The sequence below is a fragment of the Aegilops tauschii genome, chromosome 7 (assembly GCF_002575655.3).
Source record: "Aegilops tauschii subsp. strangulata cultivar AL8/78 chromosome 7, Aet v6.0, whole genome shotgun sequence".
Lineage (NCBI taxonomy): Eukaryota > Viridiplantae > Streptophyta > Magnoliopsida > Poales > Poaceae > Aegilops > Aegilops tauschii.
The window spans coordinates 143,539,656-143,563,887 of NC_053041.3; the positions used below are offsets into that span (position 1 = coordinate 143,539,656).

The 24,232-nt window shown below is 45.0% G+C and overlaps 1 pseudogene; it reads left to right on the plus strand.

The window, feature by feature from the left end:
• Positions 1 to 279: 279 nt before the first annotated feature.
• Positions 280 to 16,834, plus strand: LOC109745698 (2-isopropylmalate synthase 2, chloroplastic-like; annotated as a pseudogene).
• The last annotated feature ends 7,398 nt before the right edge of the window (positions 16,835 to 24,232 follow it).

The window sequence follows — 24,232 nt, forward strand, 5'->3', positions numbered from 1 at the left end:
CGTCATCGATGTGCTTTTAACGACCGCAGCGGGCATTCCTGGGGTAGCAAGATCGCCTTGCAGCTTGATCTCCTTTTCGCCAGTTTTGGGAACCGATTCATCAATATATAAGTAGTACTAGTACTAGTACACTGAAAGCCATCGTACAACTACGGCCGATGTACTCACATCTCCGTGTAGGAATGAACACCGCGGCAACCACATTCGGCTCCCCCAACCTCGCACCAGCGTCCCACTGCTTCCCCTCCTGCTGCGAGCCCCGGGCCCGCCTCCTCTCTCATGGCTTCACCGTCGCAGCAAACCGTCGGGTCTCCCGCGCGTCCGCCCGGGCCTCCCCGGCGGCCGGAGTACGTCCCCAACCGCATCGACGACCCCAACTACATCCGCATCTTCGACACCACGGTCCGCGACGGCGAGCAGTCCCCGGGGGCCGCCATGACCAGCGCCGAGAAGCTCGTCGTCGCGCGCCAGCTCGCGCTCCTCGGCATCGACGTCATCGACGCGGGCTTCCCAGCCTCCTCACCTGACGACTTCCGCGCTGTGCGCTCCATCGCCATCGAGGTTGGGAACACGCCCGTCGGCGGCCACATCCCCGTGATCGGCGGCCTCGCCCGGTGCAACAAGAGGGACATCGATGCTGCGTGGGATGCCGTCAGGCACGCCCGGCGCCCCCGCATAACCACCTTCATCGCCACGAGCGAGATCCACATGCAGCACAAGCTGCGGAAGACGCCCGAGCAGGTGGTGGCCATCGCCAGGGAGATGGTGGCCTACGCGCGCGCTCTTGGATGCCTCGATGTAGAGTTCGCCCCCGAAGACTCCGGCAGGTATGCGTACGATTCAAATTTGGACTATTATGAAGTAGTACTACCTAGTACCTACTAGGAGGTCGGTCGATGGAACGACAGCAAAAACCCCTTAGCCTGAACCGGTTGAGGGCTTCGCTCCATGAGGAAAGCGATCGTGGAGGCGATCGCATCTGAGGCCAACTCCACCGGCCGCCGCCGGTCCCCGCCTCTTCCGTTTGGCCACTCCGGCCACGCGAGGAGGTGGAGACCACAGCGCTTCGACGCCGGCCTATAGTTAGGGTTTGTCTAGTATCTCCTTAGGGCGTCGTTGGGGTGGTGGGAGCGATGCCCGGGCAAATAAATCTGCCTCAACTCCACTCCCACACCGGCGGCGACCTTCACGGCGGCGTCTCGGAGTTGATGGCAACGTATGTTGTTCGGTCCTGTAGATCGGCAGCTTGGTCTTCTCGTAGTTCTTCAGATCTGGCGATGAATAAAAGTATTTTAGTTTCTTCCCCGATGCGGTGTTCCACACTGTGGTCGGTGAGGGATCTGGACGGTAGTGTGTCCAAGCCGGGATGGTGTGGCGGCGGCATCTTCCCCGTGGTGGACTTGTGTTCTGGGGCTTCGTCGTTGCGACGACATTTTCTCCAACGTCGGTGTGGAGCCCAAGAGGTCGTCCAGGAATACGCGCAGACAGCTGTTTGCGCATGTCACAGCTGGAAGATGGTGTATCCTGTGCTGGTTTTGTGGTTGGAGGCTGACAGTTCTGGTGTCTTCCTCCGACGATGTAGTCGTGCAGGGATGTCAATTCTGAAGCTTGATGGCGTGTCCGGGGACATGTTGCCCCGGTCTGATTCGTTCAACGTCAATGGTTTTGCTTCTGGCAAACGACTTTGGAGGTCCGTAAAGCTGTTGATCAGCGATGGAGCTGCGTCGAGCTCGGGTGTAGAGGTGATCTGTCTTCCGTCCCTTTGGTGGTCGCTTCGGTGGTGTCGAAGGAGGGAGATAGGCGCTGGTTTTTTCATAGGTTTACCCTATCTTTAAAGGTCTGTAAGGTCGGTGTGTACGTGCCTTATAACTTGATTTTATCTTATAAATGAGACACGTATTACCATGAAAAAAAAACTCCTCAGCCTGAACATCCTCCAGCGCTGTGCACAGGCCCCCCTCAAAGTTTTATGGCTCTGCAAGTCTATTATTTGCTGCCGGAAGACTAATTACCAGACTTAATTTTTTTTAAGGCAAATTACCAGACTTAATTAGTGATTTAATAATGTGCTGCACCCACTACAAGCCCAACAGCGGATAGCCCATCGGCTCAGGGCAATCGTGGCCTGGAGTTAGTTTCTTGCAAGACAATACGTACGTAGTCCAGGCCGTGTACAAAATATCTTTTCCCTCACGTTAGGGTTCCTCTCCTCTCGGTGGCGACTCCCAGCCGCCGTAGAGATTCATCTTCCCTACCCCAGATTCTCCGTGATCCCTCGACTCGGATCGATCAAGCGGCGGTCCCTGGACTGCTACCCGATCTTGGTTAGGGGTCTGTGGAGAGGAAGGGAGTCTAGGGTTTCGACAAACAAGCCCGGTGGAGAGTTCTTCGGGCTAGGGAACGAACATGGCGAGCGAAGCTTCTGGATCAGGCACTCACGAGGATCTAGAGGCGATGATGAAGGAATTGGGTCTCTCGGAGGAGGACCTAGATGACATTGTTGTTGATCAAAAACCTGTACCGCCGGAGGCAACGCGGTGGATGGCGATTGCTAGAGTTCACAATGAAAAGCCCTATAGCCAATTCTGGTTTTACAAGAACACGAGGGCCGCTTGGGATCTGGCGCAGAAGGTGAACATCCGACCACTCGAGGACAATTTATACACTCTGCAGTTTTCTTGCCTCGGTGATTGGGAGCGCGTGATGGAGGATGGACCGTGGGCTTTCCGCGGAGATGCAGTGATTCTGGCGGAGTACGACGGGTTCACCAAACCGTCAACGATCAAACTGGACAAGCTGGCTATATGGGCACAGATTCATGATTTTCCGGATGGCTATGTGTCGCAGATTCCAGCTTTGGCAGCAAAGACAGGTGATCTGGTGTACGCGGAGCCAGCATCTCACGATTTTGAAGGTAACTTTTTCAGGGTCCGAGTCAACATAGATGTCAACAAACCACTGAAGAATGCGGTCTCGCTCAAGATTGATGATAAAAGGCTGCTGTTCCGTGTCAAATATGAACGCCTCCCAGATTGGTGTGCGGTATGCGGCAGGCTTGGGCATCTGTACAAAGAACACGGCGACGGAGTTCACCCCCCATCGGCGCTGGTGTTCAAGAACTTGAAAGCCTCTTGGTTCCGCGGAGCGGGTCCTGGACCCGGTGGGGCGAAGAAGAAAAGAAACACAGCAGGGAGTCGACGGTCAGCTGCTGAGGAAAGACCGGCCTTTCCCAAGGACCAGGATGCTTGGATGGCAGAGGCAGATCAGAATAGGAAGAGGACCCAAGCTTCGGTCCTGTCTACAGGCGTGCATACTTCTGCACCCTTGGCTCACCCAGGCGACGGGATTCTGCTGCTGCCGGCACCACAGACACCCGTGAGCCCACCACCCAAGCAGGACCCCAAGAGGGTGAAGACAGCTACACAAGCTCAGAACGGCCAAGGCAAGGGAAACAATGCAAAGGATAACACAAACGCAACATCGGCGGGCTCCTGGGTGGAGCACCGCCGGGTCCAATGAGTATCCTATGTTGGAACTGCCGCGGTGCGGGCAAAGCCGCGATAGTTCGGGAGCTTCGCGAGTTAGCGAGGAAATTTGCCCCTACCCTACTTTGTATCGTAGAAACACAGCTGGATAGAGCAAGGGTAGAGAGTTTGGCTAGTAGTCTTGGTTTTGATAAAGCTTATGCTGTTAGTAGTCAGGGTCGGAGTGGTGGACTCGGAATTTTCTGGAATAATCCAATAAATATAGAGATTTTGGGCTACTCAGTTTATCACATTGATTGTTCTCTCACAGATCCAGGTCAGGACCCATGGAGGGCCACTGTTTTTTATGGAGAGGCCCAAACCAGTTTGAGACATCATACTTGGGACATAATGAAGGGGATAGCTACTTTAAGCGATCTACCTTGGGTCTGCATAGGCGATTTTAATGAAGTGCTGCGTCCAGAAGAACAAGAAGGCATTGGAGAGAGGAGTAATGCACAAATCCAAGGTTTTAGGGAGGCGGTGGACATTTGCATGTTGGCGGATTTGGGCTATCAAGGTAACTTTTGGACGTTTGAAAAGAAGGTCTCGGGAGGGAGCTACACCAGAGTGCGCCTAGATAGAGCGCTTGCGACGGGTGCATGGGCGCTGAAGTTTCCCACAGCCACGGTTATCCATCTTACGGCTACGACTTCGGTCCACGCCCCGATCCTCTTGAAGACTGCGGATGGTGAAAGTGGCCCACCGGCGAAACACCCCTTCAGGTATGAGGTTATGTGGGAGACGCATGAAACGTGGCAAGATACACTCTCGCGGTGCTGGAGCGAGGGACAACCAACATCGAGCCTGGAAGAGTTGCAAGCAAAGTTGCGGACTATATCTGACAGTCTTGGAAATTGGAATAAGAACACTTTTGGAAGCGTCCGCAAAGAAATAAAGAACCTGCTGGCCGAGCTAGAACAACTGAGAGGGGACCCAAGGAGGATCGGACCATCACATGTAGAACTTAAAATCAATGAAAAGCTCGTTGAGCTTTACCATCGGGAAGAACTGATGTGGCGTCAAAGATCTAGGCTCGAATGGCTTGCATCAGGAGACAAAAACACAATTTTTTTTTCATATGAGGGCTTCTATGAGGAGAAAGAAGAACATGATTAAAGCCCTAGAGAATGCTCTTGGAGTGAATGTTAGCGATCCGGCTGAACTAAGAACACTCGTGACTGATTTTTACAAGTCTCTATACACATCTGCGGGGGTAACTAATTTGGACCAAGTTCTCCAACATGTTCCTGTAAGGGTCACCCAAAGCATGAACGAGGCGCTGGTTGCCCCGTATACCCGGGAGGAAGTTAAAACGGCACTCTTTCAGATGGCCTCAACTAAGGCGCCGGGGCCCGATGGCTTCCCGGCCCAGTTCTATCAGCGGCATTGGGATATCTGTGGAGAAGAGGTCACGAGAGCAGTCCTGAGAATTGTAAGAGGGGAGGAAAGTGCAGAATGTGTTAATGACACAGTACTAGTGTTAATTCCAAAGGTGATGAACCCAACCCTCTTATCTCAGTTTCGCCCCATTAGCTTATGCAATGTCATTTACAAGATTGCGTCCAAGGTTATAGCAAACAGGTTGAAAGTAATCTTGCCAGATATCATCTCAGCGGAGCAATCAGCTTTTGTCCCGGGCCGTCTCATCACAGATAATATTATTTGTGCATACGAGTGCTTGCATTTCATGAAGAGGAGTAAGGCCAAATCAAATAGTCATTGTGCACTCAAGCTTGACATGATGAAAGCATATGACAAGCTAGAATGGGCTTATCTGCGAGCGATTATGGTCAAGCTTGGTTTTATGCAGCAGTGGGTGGACATTATAATGGGTATGATCAGTTCAGTTTCTTTCTCAGTTTCTTTTAATGGAGAAAAGCTAGAACTTTTTACACCATCATGTGGTATTCGACAGGGAGATCCGATTTCCCCTTATCTATTTTTGATTGTAGCAGAGGGCCTTTCGTGCCTCCTAAAACACAGTTCTCAGTCGTCTTTGCTCAGTGGGATTAAGGTGGCTCCGACTGCTCCGGTTGTGAACCATCTCGTATTTGCGGATGATAGCCTGCTGCTTTTCAAGGCTAGTAATGAGGGTGCGACGGCGGTGTCAAACCTATTGAATACCTATTGTGATGCATCTGGTCAGAGAGTCAATCATAGCAAGTCCTCGATTTTTTTCAGCAAGGGGTGCCCACAACAGAGGAGAGAAAGCATTAAGCATATCCTTAATGTTCAGAATGAGACCCTGAGCGAACGCTATTTGGGAATGCCAACAGATGTTGGTCAATAAAAAATGGGAACCTTTCGATATCTCCGAGACCGTGTTTGGGAGAAGGTGAAGGGGTGGATGCAAAAACTCTTGTCTTATGCGAGGAAGGAGATCTTGATTAAAGCAGTGGCACAGGCGCTCCCGGTCTTCTCCATGGCATGTTTCAGGTTACCGAGAGGACTTTGTGAGAATATCACGAAGATTATCCGGCAGTTTTGGTGGGGCAGTAAGGCGGGGAAGCGCAAGCCCAGCTGGGTGGCTTGGGACGACATGGCCAGACCAAAACACCTTGGGGGTTTGGGATTCAGAGATATGGAAATTTTCAATCTAGCACTACTCGCCAGGCAAGCTTGGAGAATCTTGAGCGAGCCATCCTCTCTTAGTGCGAGGATTTTGAAGCCAATATACTTCCCAGAGACTTCTTTGCTTGATGCAGAATCAGGAAGCAAGCCATCGCAAATATGGCGGGCAATACTTGATGGATGAGATATGTTGAGACATGGAATCATAAGAAGAATTGGCAATGGTCAGTCTACAGAAATTTGGAGACACAACTGGCTTCCCGCCCGGGCATGATGAGACCAATTGTGTCTTTGATTAATAACCCTCATGAGCTTGTTTCTGACCTGTTAATCCCAGCAACAGCATCCTGGAACGAAACGCTGGTGCGTCAAGTTTTCTTACCTAAAGATTCTGAGGCCATTTTGTCGATCCCCCTGTGTACCAGGAACATTGATGACTTCTGGTCATGGAGTGCTGACCAACGAGGTATGTTCACTGTCAAATCAGCCTACAAAATGATACTTCAAATGAAAATCACAAGGGAAAATTGGATTGAAGAGGCAGCGGGCGCGTCAGGTGATAACAGGGAAACAAGCGAATGGTCGAAGCTTTGGAAGATTGATGTTCCATCTAAAATGAAAATGTTCCTATGGCGGCTGGCTAGATCTTCTATGCCTACTGCGGATCTTCTTCAGCATCGGAACATGGCTACCTCGGCGGCATGCAGATTATGCGGAGCTAGAGATTCTTGGAGACATGCGCTTATAAACTGCTCAATGGCAAGAAGCGTGTGGGCTTTAGCTGACGAAGAAATGGTGGAGTTAATGTGCCAGAATAAATCTGAAAACGCTAAGGAATGGATCTTCCAAATGAATAGCAAGTTATCGCATGATCAACTAGTGCATATGGTGATCACGCTGTGGGCTATATGGGGAGTGAGAAGGAAAACAGTTTATGAGGATATCTTTCAAAGCCCAATGTCAACACACTTATATATTCAGTCCTACTGGAGTGATCTCCAAGTCTTGAAAAAACCGCACATTCAGCACTCACATCCCAGGCCAGTGAGGCCATCCCATTGGATCCAACCGCCGGAGCACTTGATGAAGGTGAATGTAGATGCTGCGGTTTCGGAACGACGAGGTGTAGGCTCAGTGGCAGCAATTTGCAGAAACAGAGATGGACTCTATCTAGGTGCTTCATCAGTGGTATTCAGAGGGATAACTGATCCGACAACTTTGGAAGCTCTAGCGGTAAGGGAGGCCCTGGCATTGGCAGAGGATCTAAACATACAAGCTATACATGTGGCTTCCGATTGCTCAGTGGTGATAGATGATCTCAAGAAAAGAAGCGGGGCTGGTTATGGGGCTATTATACATGAAATATTAAAGTACTCTACTAGTTTTACTTCGTGTAATTTTGTTCATGAATTTAGGAGCTCGAACGTCGAAACTCACAATCTAGCAAAGCATGCATTAAAACTGGGGCTTGGTCGCCATGTTTGGTTGGGCCACCCTGGGATCTTCATTTCGTCCATGTAAACTATGTGACGGATCAATAAAGCTTTGCTGATTGTCTCCAAAAAAAAGGCCGTGTACAATCAATCGGAAAACCTAATCGATCCCTGCTCTCTGCGCCTCACTTCCTGCTGCTGCTGCCACCGCCGCGCATCATCATCCATGGACCAAAGGAGATCAGACCAGCAACACTGCAGGCCAGGATATAGGCAAGTGCTAGCCGCCCCTGCGCTCCCACCGGCTGTTATCCCATGCTGGTGTGCTACTAGCCTATCTTTGCATCAAGATCTCTTGGGCCGATCACTGTAAGTATTATATAAATGGTCGCATCTCGTGTCTACAATCTCCAGCGTATACTATCTACTGTAGTAACCGAATTTTCTTTGATGAATTGATAAATCTCACCAACATATGAAACAACTTGTTATTAATTTGTAAATTTGATGTGTTTTTCTTTGAATTTCATTATGGCTCAAATATGAAGAGGGAAACAACAAGGGTAACTCCTTTTTAGTACAAGCCAATTGATTCAAGGACCAAGAATTATCAATTTGTTCAACCAGTATGGTGGTTGCATCAATAAATTCATCTTATCGATAATGTTACATTATATCCCTAACAAATATAATAATGGAACTTTAGCTATTTTTACCTCCAGATATATTGCCATATGGCTTGACATCTGAGTAGCATTTTAGCTATTTTTACGGCCAGATATATTGGCATACATATGAGTGATACTATAGTCAACTTGACACATGAGGATTTTCTGGACCCCTCAAGCTCAAATTCTGGCTCCGCCCCTGGCTCTGCAGGTGTTTTTACTGGAAAAAAAGCCCATGTTTCGTATGTGAATAAGAGCATCTCCAACAGGCGGCCCAAAAACTACTCCGCACGCTAAAATTCGGGTTTTTTAGGCGCCGGACAGCTCTAGCAGAAGCTATAAAAAAGTGCGCGCACAAAAAAGGGTTGGGCGCACGCTGAAAAATGCTATCGCATGCTGCAAATTTGAGGCGCCGGATTGCGCGCTTCACAGTTTACACTGCGTATTTTTTTGGGTGCGCGTTTTTTGGCATCTGATAAACCAATGTTGGGTCCGGCGCGCTAAAAGTGCTACAGTGGCGCACTAAAACTATTTTAGGGCGCGAAACTTTTGTGCGCCTGTTGGAGATGCTCTAAGGCCTACTCCAACGCACGACCCCAAATGGACATCTGTTTTGTCTACTTGGGGCAGGAAAACGGACACGGCAATTCGCTTGCGGTCGTGCGGCCATCGATGCGCCCAACCGGCATGGCTCATCCCAAACCGTTTGTGTTTTTGGACTTGGATTTTTGCCCCAAAAAACCCAAATAAACTTGCAAATAATACGGAAACATAAATATAAACATTAACGTCCACACGTTCATAGTACCCAAGTTCTTAATTAAACTAAAACTTCATAAAAGACATAAAATAAACTAGATAAAGGCCCGTCGCCCGTGGCTGCCGCCGTCTTCAGGAGCCACCGTACTACTCGTTGTCGTCGCTGGTGAGGTCGACGTACGGAGTTGGCTGCCAAAGGTGGGCAGACGGCCCCTACCAGACCGGAGGCGCCTACACCACCTACTCCCGTGGCTCCTGGTGACCGCGGCGGCGTGACTGGCCATGGGCCGACACCCACCGAGGCAGCCATCTCCGCGTCGTGCACGACCAGCTCTACTGCTGGCCCACCAGACGCGGGTTCCGCGTGACAATGGGCGGCTCCTCCACCACCTCCTCCTCCCGCACCTCCTCCTTGACAGCCATGCCCAGCTCCGGGATGGCCACGTCGCCGGCCACAGAGAGGGCCATGATGGCTTAGAGGCCCTCCCATTGGCGCTCGTCGCGGGTGTTCATGGGGTCCTCCATGACATGCCTCATGAGCTCGGCCTCCTCCTCGTCGGTCATGGGAGGTGGCGGGAGTGGGGGCGGGGACGGAGATGCCGTCGGCGTGACTCCACGCACATGCCTATGGCCGCACGTTTCGGGCGGGCTGTTAGCACGATCAGGGCACGGGCTCGGAGGACGATCGATGAAAAAGGATTGCCGCCGTAGGTCGTGCTCGTCGCGGAGCCACATATCCCATAGTGGCGAATCCATGGCATACCTGAAGTGGTAGAGAAGATCCTCTAGCAGGCGGGTGTGGCGTTGGTTGATCTCGTTGCGGCGGGCGCGGCCGCTCACCGGCATTGGTGGGATCGGCACGCGATCCGCGACTAGATGCCAGTTGTTGGGGAGGTGGACATCTCCCCACGGGAGTGGCATCGCGATCTCCCAGTAGCGCCGGCAGACATCGGCGTGGACATACGGCCTATTGCGCTGCCCGACTGCTGGCGGCGCGATCTCAAACGCGGGCGGAGCAGGTGGTGCAGGCGGCGTGGACCTGCTGGTGCGCCGGCGACCAGAGGAGGAGCCAGCCTCATGGTCGTGCTGCCCCTTGCTTATCCAATGCCAGCCCATGGCGTCGGCGAGGAGGTGGAAGCGATGGCGGCGGCTAGGGTTTGCTACCTCGTGTCGGGGGAGGAGGAGGTAGGCGGGCTTGGAAGTGGAAGCTATGGACTGGCCGGTCCATGGCTTGCACATTAAGAAGGACCACGACCCACCAGTTGGGTGGCTGACTGACGGGGCCCGCCGCGCGTGCGTATTAATTTTGGGCGGTGGAGGTAGTTGGACGGCCGCCACGCGCCCCCAAAGCGGACGAGGAGCAATTGTGTGCCCACCCTTTCACCGTCTGTGTGGACGCAAACGGCTACAGATTTGTGCCGGAAATGGGGCGGGCCGGATGTCAACCGGACAAATTATGCGGATGCGATCACGCGTTGGGCCGTGTCGTCTGTACTTTTGGGTGCCAAACAGACAAACACGGACAAGGTGGGTCGTGCATTGAAGTTGGCCTAAAAATACTCAGTCTTTGCTTTTTTTTAGGATCACTCGCTCATTCTTTTTTTTTTTGAGACAACTCGCTCATTCTTTTGTTGTGACTAATAAAGCCCAGTTTTTTGCCATGCTATGAAAAAGGTGACATGACCCAAAAATAAAGGGAAATAAACTTGACATACATAGAATGAAAAAAAATATACCTTGGACTGTTTTAGTAAAATTTGCCATGGTTCGAAAACAAAAAATTTCAATAGACCATGAAAAAAAGGATTGCCATCATCTTTAAAGCAACTTTTGCCATGGTTCAAAAAAAAATCAAGAGCATAAGAAAGGAAAAGTCATGGCAATTTGCATCGGTACATAGTGACAAAATATATGCATTAAAAACTGCGAGGTGTTTTACTATATACATGAAGACACAAAAAAATGTGGATTAAAAATCACCATCATGTAGAACACGAAAAAAGTGTATCATATATTGTTTGGTAGTAATTTCCATGTTTCATAGAGTAAATTTACCACGTTCCCATAAAAGACAAACGTCCCATAAAAGATGAAAGTTAAAAAAGATCATGGATGTAAAGTGAAATTTCCCATGGCGTTAAAAAGTAAATTTTGGCACGGTACACGCAAGTTAAATTGGCATGAAAATAAATAAATAATTATTTGCCATGAGGATTAAAGTAAAATATGTATGTAAAAGCAAAGAAAAAAGTTAACCAGCGAACCATTGAATATTAGTTATAGCAATATAGCACAATTTTCAATCATCAATCTGAATGTTTCATATGGTAGCAATAATCAGTAGATCTATTCTCCAAAATGGCATCCTTCTATGCATCAGCTTGACCAAACATGATATCTACTCCCTCCATTTCTAAATATAAGTCTTTTAAGAGATTTTACTATAGACTACATACGGAGCAAAATGAGTGAACTTATACTCTAAAAGGGGTCTATATACATCCGAATGTAGTTTTGATAGTGGAATCTCTAAAAAGACTTATATTTAGAAACAGAGGGAGTAGTTTTGAAGGTCTCGTAATGAAGGATTTTTTAATGTGAAAAAGATTTTCCAATCTAGTATGCCTGTGTTGACCCATGTGAGGCCACTCGCTGTTGGGAGCCACCGAAGCAAGGATGGATCAAGCTAAATTGTGATGGGTCATTTGATCCATCTGACAACTTAGCGCGAAGTGGCATGGTGCTAAGGGATGACGCATGCACAATCATTTATAGATCCTACCGACAGCTCTTCTCATGCCATGATGCTTTGCAAGCCGAGTTGCTTGCTGTAGGATCGAAAGTATGTCTAGAGGGTGTGATTAGACTACTTGACCAAATAAAAATCAAGCATTTTCCTAATTTTAAGTCTTGGCAGATTTTAGCAACTTAGAGCAAGTCAAGCAATCAACCTACACAAGCAAGTCTAAGAGTATAGCAGAGGAATGTAAAACATTGCACATGAAGGTAAAGGGAGGAGTTTGAAGGAAGCAAACGCAATGTGGACACAGAGATTTTTGGCGTGGTTCCGATAGGTGGTGCTATCGTACATCCACGTTGATGGAGATTTCAACCCACGAAGGGTAACGGTTGCACGAGTCCATGAAGGGCTCCACCCACGAAGGGTCCACGAAGAAGCAACCTTGTCTATCCCACCATGGCCATCGCCCATGAAGGACTTGCCTCACTAGGGTAGATCTTCACAAAGTAGGCGATCTCCTTTCCCATACAAACTCTTTGGTTCAACTCCACAATCTAGACTGAGGCTCCCAAGTGACACCTAACCAATCTAGGAGACGCCACTCTCCAAAAGGTAATAGATGGTGTGTTGATGATGAACTCCTTGCTCTCGTGCTTCAAATAATAGTCTCCCCAACACTCAACTCTCTCTCACAGGTTTGGATTTGGTGGAAAAATGATTTGAGTGGAAAGCAACTTGGAGAAGGCTAGATATCAAGATTTATGTGGTTGGAATGGAATATCTTGACCTCAACACATGAGTAGGTGGTTCTCTCTTAGAAAATGTATGCTGGAAGTGTAGGCATGTTCTGATGGCTCTCTCCACGAATGAAGAGTAGTTGAGGGGTATATATAGCCTCCACACAAAATCTAACCGTTACACGCAATTCGCCAAACTCGGTTGGACCGAATCAGAAAACTCGGTCAGACCGATTTAGTTCAAAATGTGAACGTTAGGCTTTTCGGTGGGACCGACATCCGATTTCATTAGGGTTAGGGCATAACATATTCTCGGTGAGACTGATTACACAAACGCGGTGAGACCGACTTTGGTAATAAGCTAACCAGAGAGTTGGTCAAGCAAACTCGGTGGGACCGAAATGTTACGAAGGAAAACAGAGAGTTTGCAATACCATCTCGGTGTGACCGAGATCCCTATCGGTGAGACCGAAGTGACTAGGGTTTGTGGCAGTGGCTATTTCAAGTGAACTCGGTGGCGCCGGATAGAACATTTCGGTGGGGCCGAGTTTGACTTTTGGTTTGGGACATATGTGGATATGAGAAAGTGGGTGAGGGTTTTTGGAGCATATCACTAAGCACTTTGAGCAAGCAACCTATTAAGCAACACCTCATCCCCTTTTAATAGTATTGGCTTTTCCTATGGACTCAATGTGATCTTGGATCACTAAAAGTAAAATGTAGAGTCTTGAGCTTGAGCCAATATGTGTCCTTAGCATTTTGAGGGGTCCACAATTCTAATCCATGCCATGCCAATCATTAAACTTTCCTAAAATATTTATCTTGAAATAGCATTAGCTCAATGAGCTATATGTTGTTAATAATTATCAAAACCACCCAGGGATAGTTGCACTTTCACTTGCACTAAATGAAGGCTTGAATGTGGCTTTACAATGGAGTAATCTCCCTATTGCACTAAACCATCCAATCTTTTGAAGGCTGGTGACATTGATAGATCACGGTTCACATTTATAGTAGATGAAATAAAAGGTAAGATGGAGGAACGACATATCTGTATTAGTCATGTACATCGTGCTCAAAATCAGGCAAGCCATTTGTTGGCGAACTTTGGTAGATTACATAGACGTGCTATCGTTTGGCTAGGATCAGGACCTGATGAGGTCGTCGAACAATGTGGTGCTGAGTGTAATCCTACTAGTATTTGAGTAATACAAAGTATTTTCCCGCAAAAAAAATGTATATAGGGAGAAGAGGGAGTCATTCTAATACATACATGCATGTAATTAAAGGGGAGTAGGAAGGTGTTCGTGCCTATCGCTTAAAAACGGAGCAGATGTCATATATCATGGTTCTATAGATAAATATAAAGATAGTTTTGTGGTTTCATTTGACATATTTTTAGATATGGAAAGTGTTTATTAGTTTAATTCGATTATTCTTCGCAATATAGTAGTAAGTTATTTTCTTATTTTGAGGGAAATATGTTATTTTATGGTGGTTCATAATTGTGTGCATACGCGTATGTCATGATCGGTTTCTGTTTGTCATCCAGGTCAAATAAAGAGTTCCTTTATCATATTCTAGAGGAAGTCATACAAGCTGGAGCAACAACCATCACCATTGCGGATACTGTTGGGTTCAATCTTCCTGTCGAATTCGGCAAATTAATTGCTGACATAAAAGCTAATACTTCTGGGATTGATAATGTCATTATTTCTACTCATTGCCATAATGACCTTGGCCTTGCAACTGCCAACACATTGGCGGTACTCCCTTCATTTATTTGTACCATCTAATATTATCATTTGTCTAATCATGCCACTACTAATTTCGCTAGCCTCTAGGGTGCATATGCGGGAGCACGGCAGTTAGAGGTTACTATTAATGGTATCGGTGAAAGAGCTGGAAATGCTTCGTTGGAGGAGGTGTGCCCTATAATATTTCTGGGCATTGCTTCATGCTCTTCTTTTTCTTTTTGCAAAATTCATGCTCATTTGAATGGGTTTAATGTTTAGGAATGTGATCTGGTATGGCTTCAGTACTTGCTAGCTACATGTCTAATATTTGACACAATTTCAGGTTGTGATGGCATGCATACTGGAATTAATACCCACCATATTACTATGACAAGAAAAATGGTACAATTTTGTGTCTTGGACGCTTTTTTCAGGTACCTTTTGCATTTATTACAAACTGAAATTTCTTGTGAAAAATGATCTAACTATTCTAGGTACAAGAGTACAGTGGACTTCACGTACAACCTCATAAAGCTATTGTTGGTGCCAATGCCTTTGCTTATGAAAGTGGAATTCATCAGGTGACTAATTTTGCAGTTTCTTATTACCATTGAAGTTCCTAGATTGGATTTTTTAGTATGGATGGGTTGACATCTTTCGTTTTTATAGCATAACTCCAGTTTGCTTCATTATGTAAAATAATTCGATTTTGTAACGTTGGCTCTTATTTATGACTACACAGTTTACTGCTTAACAATATTTTTGCGAATTTGAATGTTTCTGCCATTTGTTTACATGCATGTGACGGCTAGGAAAACTTAGCTTAACTGTAATAGACATGGGGCAGTCAATTTATTTTTTGTGAATGTAGTTAACTTGGGAGATTATTTTAGTTCATTTATGATTGATTAATCACATTACAGTATAAATTGTACCTTGGATGCTCATTCTAAGATGTGCTAATTTTTCATTCCCTGTCGGTATGCATCATTGTTATATATATTTTACTGTTGTATAATTTCAGGTTGGTTCATGAACTAAATGGCTAAATCTAAATTTTGTCGGGTTTTTTTCAGGATGGGATGCTTAAATACAAAGGAACTTATGAAATAATATCGCCTGACGATATTGGTTTAACACGTGCCAACGACTCCGGTATTGTTCTTGGGAAGCTGAGGTATCATGCAAATGTCACCCCCACCCCCATGGTTACTGTAGTGCAAAGAATCTTCTGTGACGTCCCTTGGTTTTCATCTCTTTGATGAACTCTAGTAATTGGTGCATGTTCCAAAGGCCTAATCCGAACGCTTACACTTGGAGTATTTATATAATATGATAAATCATTCACTTTTATACTAAAATCTATGACATACTATATATTCATGAAGTTGAACATGGATCACTTCTCATAGAGGAAACCTCCACTACTTTTTGTTTCTTTACTATATGTATAAACCGTCAAGGTGTTCTAGAGTTACTGAGGTCGAATGTATCTGCCATGTTCACTCTTATAGATTAGCAAAACTCAATATTAGATTACAGATTCCCATTCGTAATTATGCTTTCTGATATTCCTTTTCAGTGGAAGGCATGCTGTTAGATCTGTACTAGTGGAGGTATTGCTCTAGGAGGTCTTCTTGACCTTCATTTTCAAGTTACAGCAGGAGGTCTTCTTTTCCCGATTTTATAGTGACACCTTGTTGCCAAATGTGTAGCTTGGATATAAGATCAGTGACAACGAATTTGAGGATTTTTTAAACGCTACAAAGAGGTTGCGGAGAAGAAAAAGGTGGTACTTGATACATCATATCATTTCAATGATATTCTCAACCTTTTTAATTCTCTCTAATAATCAGACACTAATTGATAATTAAGACATCCATTGATTTCATTTGCTAGTAACCTTTGGTTCTATATTTTGTTACTCAACAAGTACATTGTCTTTATATATGTACTCATTTGAATGGTTAGTTAGTTTCCTTAGAAAGCTGCGTCCTGATATTTGCTTGCAACTATAGAAGTCTACTATGCATAGCAGTTGACGAGTTATTCTCATTATTTGTAGCATATAACTAACGAAGACATCAAAGCATTACTATCTGATGAGATATTTATGCCCAAGGTTATTTGCAACCTTGTTGACCTAGTTGTCTTCTTTCTATACTTCCGAATACCATTTTCATTGTTACCTAATACATCTAATCGTCTAATGTTTATAGCTCAATCCGAGTGTTGGATCAAACAATATGCCAGGAGGTGCATCTGGCCACGTTCTTGGAAACCAGGAGACGGCTCATCGCACTTCAACCTCTCAACAATAGTAACTCCTTGTTAGTTCCTAATATGCTTGCTTCTGAACTTGTAATAAGCTAATGACTGTGCTTCTCGACCGTTTGCTTTCAACTTGTAAACTCATGCTTGTGCTCCCGAACTTGTAGGTTTTCATCGCGGATGTCGTCGACCGGTGGAGCTCATTTCATTGTTGGAGTATCTTGTTGCTTGTATGGCGGCAGCGTGCTTCTATATGTGACTTGTTGCTTGTATGGAACCTATGTGTGGTACTTATGGGCCTATATGTGCTAGTTATGGACCTATTACTATATTTGATGTTGTGCTGATGTGCTGCTGTATATGTGCAGTTGTGTTGCCATTTTACATTGTAGTGATATTGTTGTGTTGTTGTTATTTATATGTGTTGTTGTTTATATTTGAAGGGCTGATGTGTTGGATGTGCTAAACTCGTTAGCTTTACAAATAAATGTTCACATCCAACATTGTCCTAAGATTCAATTGAGGCATTTTCCATCTTATCAAATGAGAATCTCTCACGGTGAGCTTATGGGGACTTGGTAGCTGAGATCAAGGCCCTGATGGAGAAGAGGGAGTTTATTACCCAGAAGATTTGTAGGGATCAAAATGTGGTAGTAGATTGTCTGGCTAATTACAGTCGTCCAGAATATTGTACTACTATTTGGTCTCAGAGAGGATCTCTGTGTATTGATGATCTCTTGCCAGTTGATTGTAACCCTATAATTATGGAATACAACTCCCCTTTGCCCGCAAAATAAAAACTGTATCCTAAGATCTTCGGTTAAGTACTTCAGTTTCAACACAAGAGAATATGAACAATTATTTGTAAAGTTGATTTTTCTAATACTCCTGAAAATCACATGAGTTATCACCCTGAGCTTTCCAGATAATTGAAGAAGACATTTTTTTCTTTTTGCCAAAAATCAGCAACGAGCAATCTGGTAGCAAGTACATAAGCCGAACCAGACTGATAAAAAAAGACTGCCGCATGGAACCAAAAGGAGGGAAGAAGCGAAGCAGAACCCGCAATGTTCTTGAGTGCCCTAAATATTGCGAGCATAGAGAGTTAACTGATGCATTTATCAATGTTTAGCATCCTACTTGGTGCAACCTGATGAAAACACCAAATCTTGCATCGTACAGTGATCTGGTGAAATCGTACTGTCAACAGCACGACGTAGTCAAGCAATAAGTTTGACGACTTCTGTTCCAGAGACAAGTGTATCTTCTACAAATGGTATAGTCTTCCATACTTTTAATCCTACTGGCGCTGGACTACTTTCAGGACCTAAAACATATACACCAATAGTAATGGAGTGACTGAAAGAATGAAGATCACTAAACTCTTTGTCCCAAGGCCGGCAATACAAACCTAGACATATTGAGTCATCCTCCATCCAAACTGCCATGTAATGAGAACTATTTAGCTCCGCGAGTGCAAATAGCCAATTCTTGAAGGAAATATGCCCTAGAGGCAATAATAAAGTTATTATTTATTTCCTTATATCATGATAAATGTTTATTATTCATGCTAGAATTGTATTAACCGGAAACATAATACATGTGTGAATACATAGACAAACAAATGTCACTAGTATGCCTCTACTTGACTAGCTCGTTGATCAAAGATGGTTATGTTTCCTAGCCATATACATGAGTTGTCATTTGATTAACGGGATCACATCATTAGGATAATGATGTGATTGAGTTGACCCATTCTGTTAGCTTAGCACTCGATCGTTTAGTATGTTGCTATTCCTTTCTTCATGACTTATACATGTTCCTATGACTATGAGATTATGCAACTCCCGTTTACCGGAGGAACACTTTGTGTGCTACCAAACGTCACAACGTAACTGGGTGATTATAAAGGTGCTCTACAGGTGTCTCCGAAGGTACTTGTTGGTTTGGCGTATTTCGAGATTAGGATTTGTCACTCCGATTGTCGGAGAGGTATCTCTGGGCCCACTCGGTAATGCACATCACTTAAGCCTTGCAAGCATTGCAACTAATGAGTTAGTTGCGGGATGATGTATTACGGAACGAGTAAAGAGACTTGCCAGTAACGAGATTGAACTAGGTATTGAGATACCAACGATCGAATCTCGGGCAAGTAACATACCGATGACAAAGGGAACAACGTATGTTGTTATGCGGTCTGACCGATAAAGATCTTCGTAGAATATGTGGGAGCCAATATGAGCATCCAGGTTCCGCTATTGGTTATTGACCGGAGACGTGTCTCGGTCATGTCTACATAGTTCTCGAACCCGTAGGGTCCGCACGCTTAAACTTTCGATGACAGTTATATTATGAGTTTATGAGTTTTGATGTACCAAAGGTTGTCCGGAGTCCCAGATGTTATCACGGACATGACGAGGAGTCTCGAAATGGTCGAGACATGAAGATTGATATATTGGAAGCCTATATTTGGATATCGAAAGTGTTCCAGGTGAAATCGGGATTTTACCGTAGTACCGAAGGGGTTACCGGAACCGCCGGGGGTTTAATGGGCCATAGTGGGCCTTAGTGGAGAAGAGGGGAGGTGGCTAGGGTAGGGCCGCGCGCCCCTCCCCCTCTAGTCCGAATAGGACAAGGAGAGGGGGCGTCGCCCCCCTTTCCTTCCTCTCTCCCTCCTCTTTCCCCCCTTCTCCTAATCCAACAAGGAAGGGAGGGAGTCCTAGGAGTAGGACTCCTCCTGGCCGGCCGCACCTCCCCCTTGCTCCTTTATATACGGGGGCAGGGGCACCCTAGAGACACAACAATTGATTTGATCTTTTAGCCGTGTGCGGTGCCCCCCTCCACCATAGTCCACCTCGATAATACTGTAGCGGTGCTTAGGCGAAGCCCTGCGTCGGTAGATCATCATCATCGTCACCACACCATCGTGCTGACGAAACACTCCCTCAACACTCGGCTGGATCGGAGTTCGAGGGACGTCATCGGGCTGAACATGTGCTGAACTCGGAGGTGCCGTGCGTTCGATACTTAATCGGTCAGATCGTGAAGACGTACGACTACATCAACCGCGTTGTGCTAACGCTTCCGCTTTCGGTCTACGAGGGTACGTAGACAACACTCTCCCCTCTTGTTGCTATGCATCACCATGATCTTGCTTGTGCGTAGGATTTTTTTTAAAATTACTACGTTCCCCAACAGTGGTATCAGAGCCAGGTTTTATGCATAGATGTCATATGCACGAGTAGAACACAAGTGAGTTGTGGGCGATATAAGTCATACTGCTTACCAGCATGTCATACTTTGGTTCGGCGGTATTGTTGGATGAAGCGGCCTGGACTGACATTACGCGTACGCTTACGCGAGACTGGTTCTACCTACGTGCTTTGCACACAGGTGGCTGGCGGGTGTCAGTTTCTCCAACTTTAGTTGAACCGAGTGTTTCTACGCCCGGTCCTTGCGAAGGTTAAGACAGCACCAACTTGACAAACTATCGTTGTGGTTTTGATGCGTAGGTAAGAACGGTTCTTGCTCAGCCCGTAGCAGCCACGTAAAACTTGCAACAACAAAGTAGAGGACGTCTAACTTGTTTTTGCAGGGCATGTTGTGATGTGATATGGTCAAAGCATGATGCTAAATTTTATTGTATGAGGTGATCATGTTCTGTAACCGAGTTATCGGCAACTGGCAGGAGCCATATGGTTGTCGCTTTATTGTATGCAATGCAATCGCCCTGTAATGCTTTACTTTATCACTAAGCGGTAGCGATAGTCGTAGAAGCATAAGATTGGTGAGACGACAACGATGCTACGATGGAGATCAAGGTGTCGCGCCGGTGACGATGGTGATCATGACGGTGCTTCGGAGATGGAGATCACAAGCACAAGATGATGATGGCCATATCATATCACTTATATTGATTGCATGTGATGTTTATCTTTTATGCATCTTATCTTGCTTTGATTGATGGTAGCATATAGGATGATCTCTCACTAAATTTCAAGATAAAAGTGTTCTCCCTGAGTATGCACCGTTGCCAAAGTTCGTCGTGCCCAGACACCACGTGATGATCGGGTGTGATAAGCTCTACGTCCATCTACAACGGGTGCAAGCCAGTTTTGCACACGCAGAATACTCAGGTTAAACTTGACGAGCCTAGCATATGCAGATATGGCCTCGGAACATTGAGACCAAAAGGTCGAGCGTGAATCATATAGTAGATATGATCACCATAGTGATGTTCACCATTGAAAACTACTCCATTTCATGTGATGATAGGTTATGGTTTAGTTGATTTGGATCACGTGATCACTTAGATGATTAGAGGGATGTCTATCTAAGTGGGAGTTCTTAAGTAATATGATTAATTGAACTTTAATTTATCATGAACTTAGTCCTGGTAGTATTAGCATATCTATGTTGTAGATCAATAGCTCACGATGTTGCTCCCCGTTTAATTTTGATATGTTCCTAGAGAAAACTAAGTTGAAAGATGTTAGTAGCAATGATGCGGATTGGATCCGTGATCTGAGGTTTATCCTCATTGCTGCACAGAAGAATTATGTCCTTGATGCACCGCTAGGTGACAGACCTATTGCAGGAGCAGATGCGGACGTTCTGAACGTTTGGCTAGCTCAATATGATGACTACTTGATAGTTTAGTGCACCATGCTTAACGGCTTAGAATCGGGACTTCAAAGACGTTTTGAACGTCATGGACCATATGAGATGTTCTAGGAGTTGAAGTTAATATTTCACTCAAATACCCGAGTTGCGAGATATGAAGTCTCCAACAAGTTCTATAGCTAAAAGATGGAGGAGAATAGCTCAAGCAGTGAGCATGTGCTCAGATTGTCTGGGTACTACAATCGCTTGAATTAAGTGGGAGTTAATCTTTCAGATAAAATAGTGATTGACAGAATTCTCTAGTCACCATCACCAAGTTAGTAGAACTTCGTGATGAACTATAGTATGCAAGGGATGACGAAAACGATTCCCGAGCTTTTCATGATGATGAAATCGATGAAGGTAGAAATCAAGAAAGAGCATCAAGTGTTGATGATTAACAAGACCACTAGTTTCAAGAAAAGGGCAAAGGGAAGGAATGGGAACTTCATGTGGAATGGCAAGCAAGTTGTCACTTCCGTGAAGAAGCCCAAAGCTAGACTAAAGCCTGAAACTGAGTGCTCCTACTACAAAGGTAATGGTCACTGGAAGCAGAAATTCCCTGAATATTTGGTGGATAAGAAGGATGGCAAAGTGAACAAGGGTATATTTGATATACAGGTTATTCATGTGTACCTTACTAGTGTTTATAGTAGCCCCTGGGTATTTGATACTTGTTCGGTTGCTAAATATTAGTAACTCGAAACAGGCGTTACAGAATAAACAGAGACTAGTTGAGGGTGAAGTGACGATGTGTGTTGGAAGTGGTTCCAAGATTGATATGATCATCATCGCACAATCCCTATACTTTCGGGATTAGTGTTAAACCTAAATAAATGTTATTTGGCGTTTGCGTTGAGCATAAATATGATTTGATCATGTTTATTGCAATACGGTTATTCATTTAAAGTCAGAGAATAATTGTTGTTCTATTTACATGAATAAAACCTTCGATGGTCATACACCCAATGAAAATAGTTTGTTGGATCTCGATAGTAGTGATACACATATTCATAATATTGAAGCCAAAAGATGCAAAGTTAATAATGATAGTGCAACTTATTTGTGGCACTGCCGTTTAGGTCATATTCGTGTAAAGCGCATGAAGAAACTCCATCTTGATGGGCTTTTGGAATCACTTGATTCTTGCGAACCATGCCTCATGGGCAAGATGACTAAGACTCCGTTCTCCGGAACAATGGAGCGAGCAACTGACTTATTGGAAATAATACATACTGATGTATGCGGTCTAATGAGTGTTGAGGCTCGCGGCGGGTATCGTTATTTTCTCACCTTCACAATTGATTTGAGCAGATATGGGTATATCTACTTAATGAAACATAAAGTCTAAAACATTTGAAAAGTTCAAAGAATTTCATAGTGAAGTGGAAAATCATCGTAACAAGAAAATAAAGTTTCTAAGATCTGATCGTGGAGGAGAATATTTGAGTTACGAGTTTGGTATTCAATTAAAACAATGTGGAATAGTTTCACAAACTCATGCCACCTGGAACACCACAACATAATGGTGTGTCCGAACGTCATAACCGTACTTTATTGGATATAGTGCAATCTATGATGTCTCATACCGATTTACCACTATCGTTTTGGGGTTATGCATTAGAGACAGCTGCATTCACGTTAAATAGGGCACCGTCAAAATCCGTTGAGACGACACAGTATGAACTGTGGTTTAGCCAGAAACCTAAGCTGTCATTTCTTAAAGTTTGGGGTTGCGATGCTTATGTGAAAAAATTTCAACATGATAAACTCAAACCCAAATCAGAGAAGTGCGTCTTCATAGGATACCCAAAAGAGACTATTGGGTACACCTTCTATCACAGATCTGAAGGCAAGATATTCGTTGCTGAGAATGGATCCTTTCTAGAGAAGGAGTTTCTCTCGAAAGAAGTGAGTGGGAGGAAAGTAGAACTTGATGAGGTAACTGTACCTACTCCCTTATTGGAAAGTAGACCATCACAGAAATCTGTTCCTATGACTCCTACACCAATTAGTGAGGAAGCTAATGATGATGATCATGTATCTTCAGATCAAGTTACTACCGAACCTCGTAGGTCAACCAGAGTAAGATCCGCACTAGAGTGGTACGGTAATCCTGTTCTGGAGGTCATGTTACTTGACCATGACGAACCTACGAACTATGAGGAAGCGATGATGAGCCCAGATTCCGCAAAATGGCTTGAGGCCATGAAATCTGAGATGAGATCCATGTATGAGAACAAAGTATGGACTTTGATTGACTTGCCCAATGATCGGCGAGCCATTGAGATTAAATGGATCTTCAAGAGGAAGACGAACGCTGATAGTAGTGTTACTATCTACAAAGCTAGAATTGTCGCAAAAGGTTTTCGAATAGTTCAAGGTGTTGACTACGATGAGAGTTTCTCACTCGTATCTATGCTTAAGTCTGTCCGAATCATGTTAGCAATTGCCGCATTTTATAAAATCTAGCAAATGGATAAACAAAACTGCATTCCTTAATGGATTTATTAAAGAAGAGTTGTATATGATGCAACAAGAAGGTTTTGTCAATCTTAAAGGTGCTAACAAAATATGCAAGCTCCAGCGATCCATCTATGGACTGGTGCAAGCATCTTGGAGTTGGAATATATGCTTTGATAAGTTGATCAAAGCATATAGTTTTATACAGACTTGCGGTGAAGCCTGTATTTACTAGAAAGTGAGTGGGAGCACTACAACATTTCTGATAAGTATATGTGAATGACATATTGTTGATCAAAAATAATGTAGAATTATTCTGCAAAGCATAACGAAGTGTTTGAAAGGAGTTTTTCAAAGAAAGACCTCCGTGAAACTGTTTACATATTGAGCATCAAGATCTATAGAGATAGATCAAGGCGCTTGATAAGTTTTTCAATGAGTACATACCTTGACAAGATTTTGAATTAGTTCAAAATGGAACAGTCAAAGAAAGAGTTCTTGCCTGTGTTACGAGGTGTGAAATTGAGTAAGACTCAAAGCCCGACCACGGCAGAAGATAGAAAGAGAATGAAAGTCATTCCCTATGCCTCAGCCATAGGTTCTATAAAGTATGCCATGCTGTGAACCAGATCTATTGTATACCCTACACTGATTTTGGCATGGGA